Genomic DNA, 14,478 nt, shown 5'->3' on the forward strand with positions numbered 1-14,478 from the left:
CTGCACCAGCTTGGCTGATCTGCTGTCCCTGCTCCATCCCTCCATCAAGTCTTTCAGTCTAGCTCCAACAATACACCCAGTACCTCATTAACATTAAGAAATAATAGTTTATGAAAGGAAAGCGTATTTTCCTTTATCAAGTACTTGCAACACAAATCACTTACCTATTATAGTATCTTCCTGTAGTCCAGCTCCTACTGTCAGTATCAGGATAGTGGACTCTGTTTTGCAGAAAATATTACTATACTATAGTTCAGATTCTATGCAATTTAAGAGCCTCCTCTGTCAGATTTCTAAAGTTCTAAGAGAAAGGAGGAAAACAAACAAAATAAAAAAATCCCAAGAAGAACACAACCTCACAGTCCAGTCTGATAGTAAGAAGGAAAAAATAATTTCCCAAATGGAACTGGTATCTTCCTTCAGAAGTCCAGCTCTACTCCAACTGAAGGTACTGAAGAAGATAAGATAAATATTTTTCTACCTAACCAGGGTGACACTTGGTGCAAAGGAGTAATGTAAATGCACCGTTGTCAAAAAAACTCAACAATAAACTACTGCACCATTCCATAACACAGTATTAAATGCAATACTCAGGTATACATAGTCACCATGTCTGACTGTACAAGGACAAAGTAGGGAAGAGGGGGAAAAAGTTCAGAAGGAGCTCCCTCTTCAACCCACAGCAAATCTGTTGAGGAAACAGGATGAGGGCAACCAAGCTGTTCATACAGGGGGCTGTATTTTATTCTTCAGCAAGCCAGTTATGTAATACAGTCTCAATTAGCAGCTTTTCTTTTTTTTTCTTGTTTGTACTTGTTAGTAGCACCTATGTGAAGAGCTTATAGAAACATCAGGGTATATCTCTCCACATCATATGTTCTGAAAATATGCACCATTTGCTTTTCAGACATCATTTTATGGCATATGGCAGCACAGGATGGATGTAGTCTGAGGAGAACCTCATTCTCAGTATCTCTCTACTGCTGGGCTTCTGTTCTTTTTTTGTGTCATGAAAGAGCTGGTCCACTATTCTCCCCACTGGACCTACAAAGTCCTCCTGGGGAAAAGGAAGTGAAAGGGAAGAACTGTTTAGTGCTTGACAGGGAAATTTCCAGCAGTAAAACAAAAAGACAAATATTGAGGATTCACGTGGGCAAAAGGAAAACAAAAATCTGAGTCAAAGCTGCTTTGCCTCTCCTATGTGTGAATTAGGCTTTAGTTCCACTGCTCTCTCTCCCCCTCCCCCCCAAAAATGCCAGGAATTACTGGGCAGCATCTTAATCCCATCTTTCCAGGTTTCTCTTCAGAGCTAGATGCGTGACTGGAATTAAAAACTGGACAGGACAACATGAATGGGGAACTTGGTCTTATGCTGCACACAAACTAATGCTGCTTTTCCTGGGACAGATGGGATGAAAGACAGGGATTTCAGAAAGAGCTGAAAGTCTAACCCACATGTAACACTTCATGTATCTCTGTTCACAAAACAAATCCAAATAAGCTACCAAAAGGGTGCTAATAAAAATGGTGAGAAGTAGTTTGGAGACAGCATGGTTTGCATGAGTGAAGAGTAAATGTGAGGCATCCCAAAATACAGTATGGAACTACAAGATGTTCTCACTACTTTGCCTGTACATGATGAAAATTACTTCGCAGGAAATCCAGCCTATAAATAATAATGAGTCACTTCCTAAAATTTGTGCCAAACAATGTGGTGATAGAACCAGGGTGTAAATCATCAAGTTATTTGTGTGAATACGGGTGCTTTGTTTATACAGTTATATGCACACATTGCTCAGCCAAGTAAGTTAGCCTATGAAGGCCTGGGATTAGTCTGTCTATACAGCTTCCTTTTCTCCAGGCCAGGTCATTCAGAATTAAATCAGGTTATTTACATGATCATGCCCTTTAAGATTATATATTTGAACTCCAAGTTCACAAAAGAACAGTAACTTTCCATTCCAATCCCTACAGAGCTTAACTGCCCAACTAGGTCTCTACAGCCGGTCACCAGAGCTGTCCTACCCACCTTTCCTCCTCCACAGAATTCCCTGAGACGAGCCCCATATCAGAACTTGGGAAAAGAAAGTGAAATGCTGAGAATTCCTCCTCCTCTCCAGCTCTTTCCCTAGAGGGGAGAGAACAACTCTTTCACCTCTTTTTCTCAATTTCAAGCGCAGCAGAGCCTGGGGGTGGTATTTTGGCAAGGGAACAGAAGAAAAGCAGACAACAGAAGTTTGCAATTCCAACCTTACCACCACTAGAAACATTTTCTTAGCACATGCTTGAGAATCAGCTGACTTAGCTCAACCACAGCTAAATAATGGAAGGTGACTAAAAGCAGCATCCTAAAAACATCTTCATATGGTACAACAGAGGTAAGCAGACATATCCTGTCAAACTCACACCTCAAGCTAGAGGACACTAGAGGCTGGGAGTAGAAGTTCTATAACCTGCACAGAAGATAAATCAAGAATCAAATACATCTTTCAAATTGCATACATACACAATGTAAATGCCACCTCTGTAACACTGATGTTTACCTGAGAGGCAGAACTACATGAAGTATGGGTTTGTACTTCACAAATGCTAAATGTTTAAGTGACATTAAATAACATACACAGCCCTCACATGAAGCCTGAAATGCTGACTTTGAACAACAGCCAGGGGGAGGATAATCCTATCTGAAGTATGTATGGAAATTTAAATGATGCTGAGTCTTTATATTGAAATATATACACATTAGTGAAAACTTTGTCTGAAGATTTCCTCCATATTTACTGTCAGACAACAGATACTTTGCTAATATTTCATACATTTTACCATATACTGTGCTACATATTTTCTGCATATTAAATATTTATTCTACTATGAAACTAAGTGGTGTTTTTCTTTAAAAAACTTCACGGACAGCCATTAACACTTACTTTGCCAGTAGTCTCATATGGAAAAGCCTCAAAGTTTAGTCCTACAGTTGAGAAAAATCCAAAAGCAAAACGGTGGTCTTAGATTTAGCAAACTATACAATGAACTAAGCTGAATTAAAAACTGACCACTACTAAAAGAAAAAAGCTCCTACTCTCACCCTCCTTTATTCCATCTCTCTGCCACTAACCACTTGCCAGCCTTCAATGCACTTTTTCCCTTCAAAGTTCCCTAAGACTAGAATGTAAGCCCAATGCTTTCTCCTGAAGTATTCTTGAAAATGCTGGTGTTTTTACCACGTCTTTCTCTGACCTACTTTTCACTTTACATGTAGTTTTCTGAGTCAGGAACACTAAAAAGACTTATCTGAGTGGAAAGGAAAAGCCTGGTGAAGATTGGTGACACTATGATGGATACTATGGACAAAACCAGGCACAAAGCCTACACACCAGTTAAGCTGTCTGTGCAAGGGAAAAACAAACAAGCAAACACCACCCGTATAATTATTCCCAGAAATTATTATTAATGCTGGCTCTTTGCTGTCTTTATTAATGCAGGAACACCTGAAGGGTGTTCTAATATGAAATAGCCACCTGTAGCAATACTAACTTCTGAAAAGAAACTGAGATAGTCAAAACTAAAAGGTATGCTGAAACAAGCAAATCACATAGAACCCATCATTTTCTCATGGTGACAACAGCACTGTTTTTAGAACTGGTTTGTAAATAACAAGTACATCTCCAGAAAGATTTTGCACATCAAGAAATCTAACTGGGGGAGGAATGCGATTTAACATTTGTAGAGTTTACTTAGACTTTGAAGTTTTATTGTTCTAGTATGAAGAGCTATCTTTGCACATGTCCTATACAAACAACTGAATTTCCAGCAGCAGTTAAGTTTAGAAAAACATTGCCAAAAAGACTTTTTACACGACTTAAAGTTGCACAGAACTTCTGATACAAAAGTTATTGTAGTGTCATGTTGAATCATGATGGTGTGCATTAAGGGTGTTTATGTTGTCACTTGAAGGTGGGAGGTGTGACTGTGTCATAACAATATTATTGATAATCTTAAAATTTCCAGTTGACATTTTGCAAAGATATATTGACAGATCATTTAGGAGTGTAAGGTCTTTAGAGAATCATTAGGAAGAAAAACTGATTGACAATTCACAAGAGAAATGAGACCCACTAAAAGCAAACAACAAAACTTAGATTTGTCATCAAGCAGAATGCTTGGCTTGACAATGTCACACAACAGGTAAACAACTTGTATGGAACAAACCTAAAGGCAAGATCTTTGTTGAGCATAAAGTGCCTGATTTGAGGGAAAAATGGCCTTGTTTACTAGTGTCCTGGATAATATTTACAGACCTGTAAGTGCTTCAACTGATTACTCTTAAACCTATGCAGGAAGTAGGTCTAATAGAAGGAATCGTTATTATTTTAAAAACTGTATTCTTCAGCAGCACACATAAGAAAACAGTTCTTCAGGAAATAGAAATCTGTTTCAGTGTCAGGAAAAAAACAAAAAAAAAAACAACCAACCAAAAAAATCTAAGTCTCCTAGTCCTCCCCAAAAATCGTTCTTGCTTCTTCTGTCAAGAGCGAATTGAAGCTCAAAATCTGAGCAGAGAACAGATGACACGGTCTCTTGAACTTACAACCACAGCCACAGGAGGAGCAAAGTAAAAGTGATGCTATGGTGCAGATCAGCCCAGGAATATTCAAATCACTAAATCTCAGGGAATTTTTATTTTGTTGTCACAGAAACATGCCAGTTCTGACAGTTTTGTTGAACAATATTTGCCAGATTAGACTTTCTATTCATCCAATCTCAAATTATATCCTTCAATGTTGGGGGGGTGGAGGGGAAGGCAAGCTTACAGATCACATGAGTTGGGCTGTAAGGCTGGCAAGTATTTCTACTGAAGAATTCGATCATCTACAGTAAAAATCAGATGACGAGCATTCCTATATCCATCCCTGCAAAGGGCTGTACAGAGAAGCAGACTAAAACGGGGTTAAATGCTGCTACAGTCACTTAGTATTTTCTGCATTATTCAATAAAGCACAGATCCAAAAATGTACTAAATAGCATGTTCCACACACCCTTACATATCCACAAAGCATTTTTGGACATTTGGTTGCAGATTCAAGCGTAACATTTGAGAGTAGCACAAATGCTAAATTACTCCCCAGCAATGCTGTAATATTCAGTCAAAGTCCCTGTCTAAATACATACTTGTGTCCAAAACTTTGGGATGCTAGGTGAGTTTAGAAGCAAGTAATGGCTTGGGTCTGTACTCAAACTGCAACAGAAATGCAGTACAGGTGCCTTTCTTGAAGCAACTCCCAAAACACAAAGTACTTACAGAACCTATTTCCTTCCAGCTGCAAATATGCAGAAGGAGAAACAAGTAGATGAAACTGCATCATGAAGGTGAACACAATCCAAAAAGTTGTTCAGTGAATGATTGTTCTCCACCAGCAAAGAAATATGTGACTTTTCCAGTGCTCTTGTTGGGGCAACACTGCGCATACCGTCCTTCCTAGGAATAGATGTGGTTTTTTATTCACAACTTAATGTCCATTTAATTAAAATCAATAGAACTTGAATCAGAAAGTACTGCTCTAAAACTGTTTCCTTAAATACTTTAGATACCAGTATTTGTAAGCTGGACTTAACAGATAAATAGAGAGTATGAAAAGTACACAAATATAAAGTAGACATATATTAAAAAGTTCATTAGATCTTCATCTAATTTAACTAGCTTCCATTGAGCATGATGCACTTTAAAGTTATTTGTTAATCCTAATCACCTCAATGAAAGAATATAAAATGATCATAGAATCATAGCATGGTTTGGGTTGGAAGGGACATTAAAGATCATCTAGTTCCAACCCCCCTGCCACAGCCAGGGGCACCTGTCCGCTAGACCAGGTTGCTCAAAGCCCCATCCAACCTGGCCTTGAGCACTGGCCAGGGAGGGGGCAGCCACAGCTTCTCTGGAAACCTGGTCCAGTGACTCACCACCCTCATAGTAGAGAATTTCTTCCTAATATCTAATCTAAATCTCCCCTCTTTCAGTTTAAAGACGTTACTCCTCCTCATCATGATCTAGGTAGCTGACAATTATTTCTCTTACTTCACAGTTTAATCACATACCAGAAGCTGACTAAACAACAAATATCTTCCCCTTCTGTCGCACACTTGTTTCCACTTGCGCTATAATCACCACACCTCTACAGTCTACTGCTCCTGTAATTCTTGGAATACTGACCTTGTCATAAAAATCCGGGCATTTCTTAGTGTTGACGACATCAATTACCAAAAAAAAAAAAAACACCCAAAAACCAAAAAAAACCCACTAAGTGTTTCCTAAGAAAGAAGCACAATGCAGGACTGAACTATCGTGTATGGTCAGGAAAACAGATCGTCTAATTCTGACAGAATCAGAACCATAATGAGCAGTTATCATTATAACAATTATGTAGATCTTTGTCTTACTAAGGCTTTAAGGAATACCACGTTAACTCCAATATTCACATTTATTTCAGGTTTTTTGAGACAGTTTTGCAACAGAAGACGAAAACATATGCATTAGCTCCTACAATTGTATTTGTCCGCTTATCAGTAAGATATCAAGTCAAAGTGTACATGTCAGTTTTTGGGAACGCCGTGTTTCACCACTGTTGGGAACTGAAAATGTACGTGTATGTGACTCTTCAGAGAGCCCATTCTATTAACCGAGGTTTTGGATTTCATTCAGAAAAAACTAAACATTGCTTTATATCTGGAAGTTGAATGTATTTCTGGACTGAAGATTTATCTTGTCTGCCACAGTACTGTAAGAGGCGAAGCAAGGCAAGGAATTCAGGGATATGGACTAAGAAGGTATGAAGCAAAGCTATCAAGACACATACAGCAGCCATACTGAGTCAGGTCAAAGGTCCATCTCATTAAGTATCTACAGTGGTAGCAAACTCCCGCAGAAATGAACAGGTGGTAGCTGCTTGAACTGTCTCAGTAGCACTAATCAGAAAACATGTATTACAGTCCATTCACAAACCAAATCATGGAAGGAAAAAAAGCTTTGAGTTCCACATGAGGAAGGCAATTAAATATTTAACACTTTCACCAGGCCTGATCACTTTCTTAATACAGTTGTACATGCTTTGCTGAAAAAGATGCTTTGCATTCTAATCTAACATCCCCTGAAGTTAATGTAAAATCTCCACCTTCAACAGACTGGATCAGGTCTAAGCCAGACTCAAAGACATAACTATAGGAGCTGTACCTACCAAGGACTTCTCACAATCTAAGATCCCTAGGTGCTTGCGTGCACTGCTATCACCTTGATCCTGCACCAATCAATCCATTGATTGCTCCCACTGGTGAAATTCTACTAAAATCAGAGGAGCTGTACAAGAAAGAACCTGACAGATGGTTGAGTAAACGAGATCTTCAGGGCTGATATAGATGGTGGGTCACAAAATACAGCTATTAGAGCATCCAAGCAGCCTCTAATTTTTGACGGGATTTTCTGAACATACATAGGAATCTCTGTGTTCAAAGATCTAATTACTTATTGTGAAAGTCTTATAAGACTTGAAAATGAGACAAAGCAGAAGGATTTCTATAAAGTGTTATTCAAGCATTTAGACTTTCAGACGCCTATATTTTTGTACACACATTCATGTTTGCAATTCTATAGATGGGACTTGAAATTATATAAAGTGAACATCAGTTGCTACAAAACTCTGAACAGAATTATGGAACTGGCAAAAGTTATTTCTAAGTATTTGTGTAGATGTGAGAACTCCAGCAGCTGCACAATAGACTGCAATACTGAAATCTGTCTGAATGCATGAGGTGTGACAGTGATTTCTCACAAACAGAGAATTCATGTTTTTATTATAGAACTGTTTATTTTGTTGTCGTAGGTTCATCTGATTTATTCCTGTCTTTGCTAGTCATTCCACTTACATGATTTCCAACATCATGACATTAGTTTGGTACTACCTGGATGCAGTAACTTCTCTTTTCTCTGAAAGCTGAAGAGTTTAGTATACATTTTTATTCCATCAATACTGAGGTGCAATGTACCAGCCCTGTGTTGGTTTAGTGAATTATACACAATTTATAAGCCAAGGTCAAATTAAATTCTGTGACACAGAGCAGAATGGTGACATTTGGAAATGCTTAGATGAAATTGACAGGTATGGGTAGAACTATATTAAGGCCCCATTTTCCACAGTGGCTAAAGAACATAACTTACCTGAGACAGAACAGGATTGGTTGCTTGCCCTCTAGACCCTCTCCCAGAAACAATACAGATTTCTTGGGTTTTCACTCACACCAGTGTTGTGAACTGATCTTATGGCTCCTTCCTCTGGTAGAACTATGACCCCATTATTGATGCTACTAGGAAAACATCTCTCATAGGAGTATTTCTTTAACATTTTCTAGCTGGTGCCCCTCAGGATGCACGGCATGAAGTTCTCATTCCCTCTAAAATTTGGGGCCTGGGGTTACTTCATTCTCTAAGTTTTTTTCCTATTCACCACATCTCAATTTGTCTTTCTGCAAAGCTGTATGGCCCTTCTCCACATACCTTGGGTCACATACCTGGTCAGGATACCCCAACATAACTCCTGTTTTAGTAATTCACAGAGCTGAAAACCAAAACCATGTTATTTAATTTATTGCATGTTTTGTACCTCTAATGAAGCCAAGAACTGTCTTCAGTATAAATTGTGTGGAAAGCATGCTAAGATTCTGGCAAATGTCTTTACATCAGATAAGAATAGTCCTGCTGTGTATTTCCTCCTGAACAAGACACAAAGTACATAAACGACTAAGTATCAACAAACTGTATAGCTGGCAGTGGGGGACTGAAATGCCTGGATACTCCTAAAAATTAAACTGTTGCTGCTGCCAATATTTTGCTCCATCCTCCTACCTAGCAGAATTTTTTGAAGTCTTTTTTTCCCCCTCAGATGTGCATCAGGTGGTGTGTACTGCAACACAGGAAGTAAGAACTCACTGCTGAAAAATTAATGCAATGAACTGTTAAGTTGAAGACTGATTAAAGTTTTGCTTCAAGCAAATAATTTCATTTTCAGGAACCAGGTCTTAATGAGATGAAGGTGGATGACCACTGGATCTGCATTTTCCACACAATTGTACTACATTTTGCAAGGTACATAGAAGTGACATCTTTGACACTCCAGGAGAATAATTTTGTTCTTTAAAATACAAGGTCTGCACTTACGAAAAGGTAAGTGACCCATCTGAGTGGAGACACAGCTATTATGGTAACATGGCAGGTGCTGAAATATTAGAGCCATTTTCACATTCAGGAACACTTGCAGTACCACTTCTTCCAGTTTTGCCCCTGAGTGCTACTTAATGGTACATTTAGAATGATTGAAAGAGGACCCTGCACAGACAACAGAGATTTCACAGAAACTAAAAATACATTTTGTTTTCCTCGCAGAGATATTTGCATTTACTCCTTTCAGTGGAGAGCGTTTGCAATGGTTCATTACCAGATACTTAATGATAAACTGTGCTGTCAAAACCAAACTGCAAACAGTGAAAACATTAATGGCATACCCCATATGTTTTCAACAGTACCAACGCAATCCAGTAACATGCTGTCACTTGAAACATCACTGATGAATGGAAAACCCAACTACAAAAGCTAGGGACATTATTATAAAACATTCATTTTTAACGAGTTTTGATTTTAGATAAGTATCTAGTCTGGGGATCCAGGGACTCTTTTGAGTGTCCCTCATTTCTGTTTTCAAACTATCATATAAAAAGCATTGTCATTACAGAATCATAGGATCATAGAATGGTTTGAGTTGGAAGGGACCTTAAAGATCATCTAGTTCCAACGCCCCTGCCACAGGCAGGGACACCTTTCCATTAGACCAGGTTGCTCAAAGCCTCATCCAATCTGGCCTTGAACACTGCCAGGGAGGGGGCAGCCACAGCTTCTCTGGGCAACTTGTTCCAGTGTCTCACCACACTCACAGTAAAAGAATTTATTCCTAATATCTAATCTAAATCTCCCCTCTTTCAGTTTAAAACCGTTCCCCCTTGTCCTATCACTACATGCCCTTGCAAAAAGCCCCTCTCCCGCTTTCCTGTAGGCCCCCTTAGATACTGGAAGGCTGCTATGAGGTCTCCCTGGAGCCTTCTCTTCTCCAGGCTGAACAGCCCCAACTCTCTCAGCCTGTCTTCATAGGAGAGGTGCTCCAGCCCTCTGATCATCTTCATGGCCCGCCTCTGGACTCGCTCCAAGAGCTCCATATCCTTCTTATGTTGGGGGCCCCAAGAGCTGAACACAGTACTCCAGGTAGGGTCTCACGAAAGCAGAGTAAAGGGGCAGAATCACCTCCCTCAACCTGCTGCCACGCTTCTTTTGATGCAGCCCAGGATATGATTGGCCTTCTGGGCTGCAAGCACACATTGCCAGCTCATGTTGAGCTTCTCGCCAACCATCATCTCCAAGTCCTTCTCCTCAGGGCTGCTCTCAATCCATTCTCTGCCCAGCCTGTATTTGTGCTTGGGATTGCCCCGACCCATGTGCAGGACCTTGCACTTGGCCTTGTTGAATTTCATGCGATTTGCACAGGCCCAGCTCTCAAGCCTGTCAAGGTCCCTCTGGATGGCATCCCTTCCCTCCAGCGTGTCGACCACACCGCACAGCTTGGTGTCATCAGCAAACTTGCTGAGGGTGCACTTAATCCCACTGTCCATGTTGCCAACAAAGATGTTAAACAACAGGACTGGTCCCAATACTGACCCCTGAGGAACACCACTTGTCATTGGTGTCCACTTGGACATTGAGTTAATTATGCCAATTAAGAGGGAGGAAAACCATATTATTTCACTCTGTATATAAAGCCACACGGAAATAACTACCAGGGACAGCATGTATCTTACACAGGTCCTGCAAAAGAGCAACAAAGATCAAGTCAGATTTCAGATTTTGAGAATCCACTGTAACACCATGATAGCATAAGAACACTTAACTTAGGGAATCTAAACTGCTATTCAGTTTTCTAATCTGCAAGTCTGCAAACCCTGTAGAGGTAATGTTAATCTCATTTTAACAGATAGTAAAGATTACGAAAGGTAAATATTATTGCTCTGTGGTCAAACACTTAATTCAGGAGCAGTACTGATTCTCAGTAGTGTCACTCACAGCCATCAGTTTCGAACACTTTTGCAGAAGGCAAGGTCAGACTGATTGCGGATATCATGAGGTAAAAGTAAATTCGCTGCTTTAAAAGGCTCTGCCACCAGGTTCTAACAGATGATAAGAATAACTTATCATCGAGGAAAAACTTCTTTACGGTGAGGGTGACCGAACATTGGAACAAGCTGCCCAGAGAGGTTGTGGAGTCTCCTTCTCTGGAGACATTCAAAACCCACCTGGACGCGTTCCTGTGTGATATGGTCTAGGCAATCCTGCTCCGGCAGGGGGACTGGACTAGATGATCTTTCGAGGTCCCTTCCAATCCCTAACATTCTGTGATTCTGTGATTCTGTAACAGTAATAAAAATCAGGGAAGTAGAGATTTATTTTTAACTAAGGAAATTATTAGTATCAAGTGTTAACCAGCATATTCAACAACACTAAAGTCTGACATATTTCGTGGAAGTGCCCTTATTTTTATCCTTTGATGTGCAAATACGCCAGCAATTCTAATTTCAACACCTCAGTCTTTACAAACTTGTTGTTCACCCTGATAAACTCTACCAGCTTAAACTGCAAAACTTCAAGCTAAGAAGCACAACTCAAAGATACTCTGAGAGTTTCAAAAAATAACTCATCAACTAAAGACAGCCCACACAATTTGCTTAAAGGTATAAATGAACCCCAAGAGCCCCCACTGACTTTTAAACTGAAAACACATCTGTATGTATTACAGACCTCAGGAATGTGTTTTGAAAACTCCAGTCCCATCTCCAGTATTGCTTTTGTGGAACAACTCTTCACAATCAGAATTATCATCTGGTGAGGAACCCGTCTGCAGTTGCATTCACATATGCTCGTAGCCCAATACCAACTGCCAGCAAGAGCAGCTACCAGTGGGGACACAAATTACATCCTCTCCTTATTGATGGCCACCGATCTACATGCCGAATATTTTCCAGCCCAAGAATGTAGCAATATCAGACAACTATTAGGTGTTTCATAAACAGATTCATATTTACATGTTTAGATTTAAAAAGTAATATATATTTAGATTACCATTCCCCTAGCTCTACCATTTTCTGCAGGATTGAGTGATGGTCATAACTACTGTAGACAGGCAGGCCTCATCAGACAGGCTCTGAAAGTGATTGACTTTAAAGTATAATTATAATTAGCTATGAAACATTCTAAGAAGAAGGAATTAAAAGCTGCCTACTGAGGAATAGCTGGGCTATCAGTCATATATGGTTCTACAGCTTTCTCTACTTGACACAGAAAGATTTCACTAGAAGAGTCTATTTCTGCAAATAGTTATTGCTTATTAGAAAAGATCAATACAGCTATTCAAAAAAAAAAAACCAACAAACTCACAGAGGTTTATGACACATATAGAACATACCCCCTCACAGAATTGTGAAATACAGTGAAGAATATTCCACTTGCTTTATTTTAGGTCTCCCCAGGCAGCTATCTTAGATTAGCAGCCTGTGTTCTTGGTATAGGCAATACAGAGCAAAATAGAGAGCAGGTGACAGTTCAGAGGATTTAAGTCAGATACCCCATAATCACAAGAGACTCACTATAGTGGACATTTGTGGCTGCTCACTGTTCCTGGACCTAGCAAGGCTACAAGTACTTTTCCCACTCTGAGCACTGTGGCATGGCACAAGTCAGTGGGGAGAGAACAACGGAAAATTTGGGAAATGCAGTAAGAATCAGGCTTTCTCTTTAAGACAACCGATAAAAACAGCTTTCTGTATTCAAGGATAATTGTAAAGAACAAGACAGTCAATTTCTCTCTTTTTCTGCTCACAGTGTTGGGGGAAAGGGGGGAACCCACTGCTGTAACGTGACACCCACCCCACGCCCTCAAATCCATAAACTGGGGAAGGATCTAGCTGTGCAGACACTTCACACATTGACACAGGAGAGCTCTGGAGGATACTGAATCTCCTTCATGGCTTTCCACAAAACCAAACGGGTTCATGGCATGTTTACCAGTAACGGCTTAACTAAATTTAGGCTTGCCCCAGAGTGAGGGGCTAATGCAATACGAGTTATTTAACCTGTGGTCCATGACCACTGCTGATCTTCAAAGAACTAAAAATACAAGGAAAAACACCCACCACAGGCCTAATATCCCACTCACAGGGAGATTTGGGAAAACAGGCCTTACAAATGGGAAAGAGACCTCAAAGACAAGAGCAGCTAAATTCCAGAAATCAGCTGAGACTGGCACAGCAGCATGCAACTTCCAGTGGTGATGTGCTCATGTCCCACAATGGCTGTCCCACACAAGATTCAGCTGCAGAATGTAAACTCTTCCCTAAATAACCTAAGTAGCAAATACTGTGCTGTCAAAGGACTCTTAAGTTATATTACATTCAGGGATGAATGATGGCACTCCATTTCCAGCTGATGTTGCAAATTTCTTATAAGAGCTATATATCACCTATTGTGATTACAAAAGAGGTAACAAATACCACAGCTTATTCTTTCTGTTTCCTTTATAGTACTTCTTTACTGACTAGTTTCCATTTTACAATGTTAGTTAAAAGAGAACTAAATGGATGGTTTTGTATTTTGCAGAAGGATGAATACAGAGCATTCAGACAATCTTAAATGATTCAAAGATTAAAAGAAGTAAATTCATCTTCATTTCTAGGATATTAAGAGCATATATAATTACAGGTCAATAAGGTCTTGAGTCACCAAAATATGGCCTTATATAATTTTTTTCCCCTAGTTTATGTAATTTTCACAGGTTCTCTTTATTTTTTTTCCTAGCTCCAAGTCCTGTTCAACTGGAAACTTCACATCTGAGAACACTACACTTGTATATTGTTATGCAAAAGTCTGAATTGTACAAAAAAAAAAAAAAACAACATGAAGCATTGTTAGAAAAGATACATAAAGAAATGCGTTTGAAACAACCATTAAAAATAAGCAGGATTACCAACTGGTGAGGTTTCCAGCTGTTTGGTTATTTTAGTGTAACTATACTGATCAGTATTCATTACCAAGACGCTTTGAAAATAAAATCTAAAAACAATAATCCATGCTAGAAATGCAGCTATAATCATTCATGTGCTTTTGAAAGCATCTTAGCCTTGGCTTAAAAAAAGAAAACAAAACAAAACAAAAAAAAAGGCAGCATTTAAACACGATGCAGTTAAAATTCAGCATGTGCCCAGATAAAAGGTCTTCCTGAATATGCACACTTTACTGATTATGGCTTTTATCTTAAAGGCAGAGGCAATATAAACACTTTTTTTATTACTGAATGTACATATTGAATATAAAAGACATATTTGACTATGATTGTAACTTTA

Source organism: Nyctibius grandis, chromosome 2, assembly GCF_013368605.1.
Source record: "Nyctibius grandis isolate bNycGra1 chromosome 2, bNycGra1.pri, whole genome shotgun sequence".
In the NCBI taxonomy this organism is placed as follows: domain Eukaryota; kingdom Metazoa; phylum Chordata; class Aves; order Nyctibiiformes; family Nyctibiidae; genus Nyctibius; species Nyctibius grandis.